The sequence below is a fragment of the Malania oleifera genome, chromosome 7 (assembly GCF_029873635.1).
Source record: "Malania oleifera isolate guangnan ecotype guangnan chromosome 7, ASM2987363v1, whole genome shotgun sequence".
In the NCBI taxonomy this organism is placed as follows: Eukaryota; Viridiplantae; Streptophyta; class Magnoliopsida; order Santalales; family Ximeniaceae; genus Malania; species Malania oleifera.
Genome location: NC_080423.1, coordinates 67,234,425 through 67,242,426, shown reverse-complemented (window position 1 = coordinate 67,242,426; position 8,002 = coordinate 67,234,425). Strand labels below are relative to the sequence as shown.

At 34.2% G+C, this 8,002-nt stretch overlaps 1 non-coding gene across 1 annotated transcript; it reads left to right on the top strand.

The window, feature by feature from the left end:
- The first annotated feature begins 2,799 nt into the window (after positions 1-2,799).
- LOC131161054 (small nucleolar RNA R71) lies at positions 2,800-2,906 on the top strand. Its single transcript, XR_009138216.1, has one exon. It is a non-coding gene; the product is annotated as a small nucleolar RNA R71 (small nucleolar RNA).
- Positions 2,907-8,002: the final 5,096 nt, after the last annotated feature.

Here is an 8,002-nt window from a genome sequence, read left to right as displayed (position 1 = left end):
AACCTCTATTCCTTTTTTAGACACAATGTGCCCTAAGATCCCTGAAGGCACCAGGAAATGACATTTTTCCCAGTTTAGCACAAGTCCTTTTTCTTCACATCTACTCAAAACAACTTTCAAGTTAAGCAGGCATGAGTCAAAGCAATTACCAAAAAAAGTCAAATCATCCATAAAAATTTCCATGCATTTTTCAACCATATTAGAAAATATGCTCATCATACAACGCTGAAAAGTAGCAGGCGCATTACATAAACCAAATGGCATCCTACGAAAAGCAAAAGTACCAAAAGGACATATAAAAGTGGTCTTATCTTGATCTTCTATAGCTATCTCTATTTGATAATATCTTGAATATCCATCAAGAAAGCAATAGAAGGGATGGCCAGCTACTCCTTCTAAGATTTGGTCAATAAAAGGTAATGGGAAGTGGTCTTTCCGGGTGGCAGAATTTAATTTTCTATAGTCGATGCACATTCACCACCTAGTCACTACCCTAGTTAGAATAAATACTCCATCCTCGTTTTCCACCACAATCACTCCTGATTTCTTAGGAACTACCTATGTTGGACTCACCCATTGACTATCAGATATTGGATAGATTATACTCACATCTAATAATTTTGAGACTTCTTTCTTAACAACTTCTTTCATTGTAGGATTAAGTCTTCTTTGGGGATCTCTACGGGGTTGAGCTCCTTCCTCTAATTGGATCCTATGGGAATATATCAGTGGGGAAATACCTTTAAGGTCAGTTATGACACAACCTAGTGTAGATTTATGTTCTCTTAACAAATTTATCAATTTTTCATCTTGTTCAGCACTAAGTTCAAAATAAATAATGACAAGAAAGGTATCACCTGCTCCTAAGAATGCATGCTTCAAACCCTTGGGTAGTGGGGAAAGTTTGACTTTTGGTGATTCCAAGGTCGAAGGTTTCGGCTTTTACCTATTAGTTGGAAACTCTTCAAAGCGTGGTTGCCAATATTTCAATTGCTTATCCTGTTTTTCATCAAAATCAGCAGAAATATTAATAGTATTTACAGGAAAGAGCAATGGATCAAAGTTAGAGTTATGGAGGAGGTAATCTAAAGATTCAAAATATTCATGCAAGTGTACTTCCTCCTGAACAAGTGTGTCTATCAAGTAGGTTTGATAGCACTCATCCTTGTCTCGTGGTTGCTTTCCAACACCGAAAACATTAACATCAAGAGTCATGTTCCCAAATGACAGCTTCATGAGGCCATTCCTACAGTTGATCAAAGCATATGCGGTAGCCAAGAATGGTCTTCCTAAGATCAACAGGACTTTTGACTCCATGTCAACTCCTGATTGAGTATCCAGGACCAAAAAGTCAACGGGATGGTAGAATTTATCAACTTGGAGCAAAACATCTTCCACTATCCCCCTTGGTCGTCACATGGAACGATCGGCCAATTCCAATACCACAGAAGTGGGCTTAATCTCTCCAAGTCCCAGGTGCAGGTACATTGAGTAAGGCATTAAGTTGACACTTGCCCCTAGATCTAGTAGAGCTTGGCTAAACTCATTTATCCCAATATGGCAAGTGATTATGGGACATCTTGGATCTTTGTATCTTGGTGGAGTTTTTTGCTCAATTACCGCACTTACCTGCTTGGTCAAGAATGTCATCTTCTTGACATGGTGCTTTTTCTTCATGGTGCACAGATCCTTGATTACCTTTGCATATACTAGTACATGTTTGATCACATGTAACAAAGGCAGGTTTACTTTAACTTGTGTGAGGTATTCAAGAATCTCACCTTGATTTTCTGGTAATTTTCCCATTTGAAGAGCTTGGGGAAATGGCACCTGTACCGCAAACTTCTTCTCAAGCTCTTGTGGAGAGGCATCTCCAGGAGTAGTGTTTTTGTTGTTTGGAAGAGTTGATCCATCTAAAGTTTTGTCGCTTCGAGTCATAATGGCATTAACTCCTTTATTATCCTGCTCCTCTCTGGTTCAAGTTCTGCCATATGTTGCCCTTTTGGATTTGACTAAGGCTGCAAAGGAAATTTACCTCGCTCTTAGATTGTTAGAGAACTAGTTAATCTAGTGATTTGACTTTTTATCTCCTTGTTCTCTTCCACCACCTGTGTAAGGACAGATTCAAATTTTTTGTTCGTCTTATTCTGCGCCTCCATAAATGCATGTAAAGTGTCTTCCAAAGAAGATCTTGCATGTGGAGCATTATATTGAGGTGGAGGATAAGATCGTTGTGATGGTGCCTCAGGTTTCCAGTTGTTGTGGTTGGATGGTGCAAGCTTATTAGATTCAAACTTCCAACTAAAATTGGGATGGTTTCTCCAGCCAGGGTTGTAAGTGTTGGAAGATGGCGAGTATGGATTTTGAAACATTCCAAGTGCATTACATTGTTCTTCATACATACCTCGCATCTCTCCATAGGTGGGACATTCCTGAGTTGGGTGGTGCATTTCTCCACAGACAAAGCAAGTGACTTGAGATTCCACTCTAGCTACTGTTTGGATGAGCTGACTATCTCTGCTTTCCAAGGCTTCAAGTTTCTTTGTGACAAGATTCAATTGGGCCTTGAGGTGGTCTTCTTCTCGTAGATGGTAGACACCACTAGGTTTTGACCTATTAGTGTTATCAGTAGCACTGGGTCCAGTCCAAGTGTGAGCTTTCTTAGCTAGGTCATTCAAGAATTCAATTGCTTCATCAGGATCTTTTTGGAGAAACTCTCCATTGCACATCATCTAAATGAATTGGCACTCCCTAATTGTGAGTCCTTCATAAAAGCAGCTGACTAGGCACCAATTTTCATACCCATGGTGTGGGCACAAATTTAACATTTCTTTAAACCTTTCCCATGCTTGGTATAGGGTTTCACTATCTTTTTGGACAAAGGTTGAGATCTGTCTTTTCAAATTATTAGTCTTATAGCGTAGGAAATGTTTATTAAAGAAAGCTTCAGTCATTTCCGCCCATATACTGATGGATCTCAATCTCAGAGAGTATAACCAACTCTTTGTTCTGTCTTTTAGAGAGAATGGGAAAAATTTTAGTCTAATAGAATCTATGGCATTGGGTTGGCTATAAAAAGTGGCCACTACCTCCTCAAATTCCCTAACATGTACATATGGATTTTCACTTTCTAATCCATGAAAGGTGGGTAGGAGTTAGATCATGCTCGATTTGAAATCTATTTGTGGAATGTTTGCAGGAAACATGATACATGATGGAGTGGCTGTACGGGTTGAGTGCAAGTAGTCCTTCAAGGACCGTGCAGGATTAGGCTCAAATTGATTCATGGTAGCAAGTGTGTCATACAATGTTATGCTTGACCAAGAATCAGATGAGGTCTCACTACCAGTGGGGCTTGGTTGTTGCTTAATTTCAACTCTTCTCACTAGTCTTCCACACTTGGTTCTCTGCCAAAACATACACCCAAAACAAAGGGAAATTCTTTTTTCTTTTTTTTTTAGAACATAAACTATAAAAAAAATAATCTATTAAAAAGAACTTTAATAAGAGAATAAAATGAAACTAGGAGGCATAGCCATCCATAAAAGAGAAAAGAAAAATAATTAAAGGCGGCTTAGCCGACCACACAAAATAATTTAATAATAATAATAACAATAATAAGAAATAGGTGGTTTAGCCGTCCATAAGATTAATATTAACAATGGAAAAATAAGAGACATGAGAAAATACAAGTAAAAGTAGGAGGCTCAACCTTCCATTAAAAAATAAAGAAAAGGAAGAAAAAAAAAACTAACTTCACCATTGAAGTACAAACCTTTCTTGTTGATATGGCTTCCCCAGCAATGGTGCCAAATTTTGGTTACGTTCAAAATATACTAGTAGTTATTGAAGTATAGATTGAGGTGTTGATCCCACAAGGAAGCACTTACAACAAAATAGATTGAAGAGAATCAAGTATTAAGGATAACAAGGCTTTGAGAATCCCTTTTATGCTTCGTATATTTATTTCCTACGTTGATTCAATTTTATAACTCAAATGAAAGTTTCACGTCCTAAACCTTCAATTGGAAAGTATTTCTTTGAAGAAAAAATGATAAGCAACTTTATTTGATATGCATAAAACTCTTTTTCCTTGAGAACAAGAAGATGTTATCTTATTAGTTATCCAAAATCGACAATATATCTACTAACAATATTACAGTAAAAGATCAACTTAGAAAATAAAACTATGATTAAAAAGAAATTACATAAAGAAAGCATGACTAAATTTATATGAACTTGAAAACCATAATCTCTGGATTAATTGAAACTAAAAATGATAAAGAGATTCATACATAATCAAAAATATTACATTTATTAAACTCCAATTTGAATCAAAGTAGTGAAATAGAAATACTGCACATAGAGGTTCATCTCTAGCTTTGTTCTACAACAATTTTGGCAGAAGAATGGTCATAATTTCGTGTCCCTAGAGCTCTCCCAAGGTTTCCTTTTATAGGCATCACAAGCACCTTATGCAAGTGTGAACACAAGTTTGAACACAAGCTCCAATTTTATCAACTTCAACGAGATTGCTCTATTTTTACCCTGTTACACATGTAATTGGGAGCTGGTCGAAACATGAAAGTTGTAACTCCATGTCTTATACATTCATACCAAATTTCATCTTCATTCAAGGTTTGGAGCTCCAGATATGTCCAAAATAGAAACTTGCACACAGCCAGCATTGTTGACTTGTCGTCACCCAGATTAATTGCCATATTTCACCTACATGCACACCGAATTTGAAATTATTCAAAACATAAAAGTTTCCTATATATGTATTTTCCTTCTAGATATAAAATATCGGCTTATTTTGAGGTGTACAACTTCAAATATGTTCAAAATATTGACTGCTACGCAGTAGGTAAGCAAGCTGAAATTGTTGACTTTTCTTTCACACGTTTTTTTCCACTTGCACACAACAAATACACTACATAAATACTATAATTTATGAATAATACTCAATACAACCTAAACATGTATGCATAGTCTTATTTTTACAATTAAAATGGATACAAATTAAAGTTGTGACATGAGTTTCGAATTTGACCAAAAGTATGAGTATTAATATAATGGAAGTGTAATAAAGTCTAATAAAGTGTATAAAAATACTGAATTTTTAGACTATTATCAACCCATTACTAGCTTTTTTACAGCTGTTGGGGTATTAAAATATAATTTAATTTGAAAACTAGCCATTTTTCGGTCGTTGGGGTGCTTTCTACGCGGACACCCTTCAATTTTTCAAATATAAATTTTTTTATACAACTCCAAATTTAATGTTCTTAGTATCAATAGAAAGATAAGATAAAGTCCCACAACATTTAAGTTGAACACTTTTTAAGATAAAAAGTTTTAGATAGATAAAATTCCTCATCAATAAGACAAAAGAAACATGAAGGGAATTTTTCTACTACGGACATGTTTCGGTATTTTGAACATAACTTGTCCTATACAACTCCAAATTGAACTTTCTTGGTATCAACAGAAAGCTAAGAGAAAATTTCACAACTTTCATGTTGAACACGTTTTAAGATGAGGAATTATTTACTAATAAAAGTACTCATCAATATGACGGAAGAAACATGAAGGGGTTTTTTTTAATAAAAAAAAAAAACTTGTTTTGGAAAAATGTTTTCATGAGAAGTTTATGCCCCTAAGGTCAATCCAAGGTCTTGGTCATGTTTTGAAAACTTCAATTCAAATCATATGATTATGCATGCACAAATTGAAACCTAATTACTATTACAACCTAAAGAATAAATAAAATCTTCATGCTTCTGCTCCTTAATACTCCATGGAATACGCCAAAATTTGTGCTCGATTAGGTACTCATTGACTTCCATTTTGCATCCCTTATTTGCGCCTTTTGGATCATAAATCAGTTCAAAGACTAAACGTACAAATGAGATGCTGTTGTTTGTCATAATCAAAATAGGAATCACACTCAAAAAGTCAATATTCCCCCCCTTTTTGATAATGACAAACACATGAGCAAAATTGGGATTGTCCGACAAGGCTCCTCCTTACAAAATGCATAATTTAAAATGATATTCAATAAAGTTCATATTCACACATGAAAAATTTAGAAATTTCTAAGTTGAGCATTTGAGATCAATTTAGTTTAATGTGCAGTTTATGTTGAAGCTGATTTAAAAAATATTCAATTAAGAACATCTATCATTTTCCATTTTGTAATTAACAAAAGCAAGAGAATAAATGAATTTTAATTTTACTCGTGGATCTTCTCCCCCTTTTGTCATCAGCAAAAGGGTAAAAAAAAAAAAAATTTAAGAGAACATGTAAACTTACTCCCCCTTTGCCCTTGAATTTTAGAAATATCATGACCAAACGAATTGAAGAATATTACAAAATATATGTCATGAATGCTTTTAAGCTCAAGGCAAGAGATAAGATATATCTTTTATAAAATCGGCTCTTACCATAAAAAATTTCCCGTTAATATTAACAATAAGTAATGGGGACAATGCTTGTAATACAATAATTTTAATCACTAAAGTTCAAGCAAGAAAAAATTTTCTAGTAGTCATTTAAGCACTAACATTTCATAAATTAACCAGAGAACTTCAACCATATAGATCCAAAAAGGTAATTTAGACAATTTAATTCTATATCATATGGCTGGAAAAGAAGGCAGTGGTAAAACAACATATTTCATTGTAAGATTTTCAATAAAATCATCATACTCTAATGCACATGCCAGAGAAGAATTCTAATCTAAGGTATAATGTTGGTGAGCATAACAAGATAGAAATTTAATATTAAGAACTCCCCCTTTCAATTTGAGTATGTGCTTAGATGTTTTCAACTACTTATACTGATACTGATTGTGAGAATATTGTTTTGGCATTTCATCCAACCAGTAAAATCCCTATAGAATACACATGCATCAAAAAATTGAAATTAATGGTGTTCATATAACCCAAGAACAATTCATATCAAATTATAGATCCATAAAAGCGGGATATGATGTCCATGGTTTCCATAAAAGTTTAGGACTCAAAAACAAAAATAATAATGCATATGAATCCACAAGAATGCTCAATAAAGCTCTATTTTATTTTCTAATGATGGGGCTTAATTCCCTTGTATACTTACATACATGCATGCTTGCATTTTTAGTTCAAGGATGATGTTCATTTTTCACGCATTCATGATATATTCATCCTTCAAAAGATTTCAACGTGCAGCAACTATTAATCATTCAGCACATATGCATGACGTACTGCATTTCAATCAGCACTCAATAGACAATCAAGGCTATACACAAATAGTGTGCAATGACTATGCAATTGGGGTTCAAGAAGGTAACACGACTCAAAAGACTCAATGAGCGTGTGACAAATAAAAGCTACCCCAATGTCATGCAATTTCTCCAAGTTTATGGACTTTAATCAAGGCATATGATTTTGAATTTAAAATAGCCTGATTAACCATTTGGGTTTTACATGAAGTTCATAACCCAAAGATTTGGACCAAATGGTGTCTATGATCTTAGACTATCCTAGGAACATAGAATATGCATAATTTAAAGCATCCTAAGAGAATTTCATGAAAAGTGTACATGTCTTTCAATTTAGCACATAGCATACAAGCTTCGACATGTACCAATCAATCAGACTAATTAGCATGCTATTTAAGATATTTCTAAAATCCAATTAGCATGCACTAAATTTTAAACCATTATCATTCTACATGCAAAGGCTTACAATTACCATTAAATTGGTATGCAAATGATCTTTTTATCATGCATTAGTTATAATTATTTAATTATGACACAATGCGTGTAATAGACTAAGTGGCCTCTTAAGTTTAAAATGCTAAGTTCAACATGGTCAATTTATGATACTACATAAGACTTGTAAAATAATTTTGTATTTAAAATCAGTCTTGTGGAGTTATATCCTTGATCAACTAATTGGCATGTATGATTGTATATGATCATTTAAGACCACATACAATATCCTAGTTAACTACC